The sequence below is a fragment of the Sardina pilchardus genome, chromosome 13, assembly GCF_963854185.1.
Source record: "Sardina pilchardus chromosome 13, fSarPil1.1, whole genome shotgun sequence".
Classification (NCBI taxonomy): domain Eukaryota; kingdom Metazoa; phylum Chordata; class Actinopteri; order Clupeiformes; family Clupeidae; genus Sardina; species Sardina pilchardus.
In genome coordinates, this window is record NC_085006.1 from 22,671,802 (window position 1) to 22,673,428 (window position 1,627).

At 45.9% G+C, this 1,627-nt stretch overlaps 1 protein-coding gene across 6 annotated transcripts in view; it reads right to left on the reverse strand.

The window, feature by feature from the left end:
• The window catches only part of LOC134099698 (NLR family CARD domain-containing protein 3-like), a 13,667-nt gene extending 12,433 nt beyond the window's left edge, over positions 1 to 1,234 (reverse strand). For 2 of the 6 annotated variants that reach the window (XM_062552673.1, XM_062552669.1), the window contains exons 1-2: positions 1,030 to 1,233; positions 322 to 515 (exon numbers count right to left, since the gene is read on the reverse strand). The gene's annotated coding sequence lies outside the window, so the exon portion shown is untranslated. Of the gene's footprint in view, positions 1 to 321; positions 516 to 733; positions 852 to 1,029 lie in introns of those variants that run through there. The other 4 variants (XM_062552674.1, XM_062552671.1, XM_062552672.1 and 1 more) reach the window with 4 other exon arrangements.
• Between the last annotated feature and the right edge of the window lie 393 nt (positions 1,235 to 1,627).

Here is a 1,627-nt window from a genome sequence, read left to right on the forward strand (position 1 = left end):
CACATCCTGTTTCTTGACAAAAATGAATGTCAAAATTGCTATGAATCATATATTCGATAAGAGGGGTTGTTTGAAGACCTTATCTACCGCAGGTTTTCTGCAGCTTGGGGTACGTTTAAATCTTACGCCAATGAAGGGTTGGAGTTAAAGGTCCACAGCATTGGGTGAGTTAATCAGTAGGTCTTTAATATCCATCACCAGGGCAGAAGACACAATAATGTGTGTGTGTCTGTCTGTCTGTCTGTGTGTGTGAGTGTGTGTGTGTGTGTGTGTGTGTGTGTGTGTGTGTGTGTGTGTGATGATGATCAGTTGCTGTCTTACGCTTTGCTGTTGCTGTTTCTGTGCTGCTCTGCATCAGGTGACACGGCGGTGCATTCACTGCAGATGGGTGTGGCTTCCAGGTGTCCCTCCCCAGGTGTGAGACTCCCCAGGAATGAGACTCGTGTTAACGGTTAAAGGTACAGTTCTCTCCTGCTACTGATCAGACCTGATCTCAGCCCCTCGATCATCCTCATCTAGAAAAATATGACCATACAAAACCACTTGCAGATTATACATTGCAGATGTTTGGAAGTGTACAACCCTACTAATTAAGTAAACATAAAAGTAAATCATTAAAGTAACCATTAGAGTAATAACAACCAGCCAAAACATGAACAAAGATGACATCACCATGCCTGTGGTTTAGCATGATCTAAAACCTGTGCCTTGACAGGCGGCATTCATGAACTACTGTTATTTGTTCAGTGGCATGCAACTGAATAATCCCCACACCGACACCAACAAGGGAAATTTCAAATGAAACTTGTTGCAAGCGACCCAACCCGCCAGAGCTTGTTTTTATCCCGGCGCATATCTGGCAAGCATCCATTTCAGAAATGCCTGACGTCTGTGGTGAAATTCGACAAGTCATTTAAAATGGCCATAAATGACAACACCAGAGCCGCACGTATGAACTCCCCAGCCAGCCACCTCAGACACAAGTCTCTCTCTTATCTCACAGCCTGGTGTGTTAGCGTTGGTACTCACCGTGTGTGTTGTGGAACTCACTCGGCTGTGGAAAAAAATGGAGTCACTATCAACAAGGAAACTTTGCCCTGTGTTGAGCTCCTCCTCCTCCTCCTCCTCCCCAGCAGTGAGAGGAGTGACAGGGGTTAGGTTTCCAAGGGAGACAATGGGTAGGGAATGAGAGAGAGAGAGAGCAAGAGGGAAGAAGAGAGAAACAGGGAGGGAGAGAACAAAGAGAGAGAGAGAGGGAGGGAGAGAGCAGAGAGCAAGAAGAGTGAGAGGGAGAGAAGACAAGCAAGGTTAAAGGGAGAGAGGAGGGGTAGAACAGAGCTGTGCCTGAGGGGCAGAGGGAGGAACATGACAGAGTGAGAGTCAGAGAAAAGGGAAGCAGGAGAAACGAAACAGAAACTAATGAGAAGGAAGAATAATACCATGAAAACAAGAAACCATTTACTGCTCTTTGCTCCCCTCTTGTGGACAGATGTAAAACAATAAATCTGCCACACAACTACAGTGTTCTTCCTGTATCTTACCTCCTCCTCCTTCCCTTAGTGTATTGGCCTTTCTAAGTTCTTTGTTTTCCCAATGGTCATGGGCCGTGTGAGCAGGTGGTTTTCTT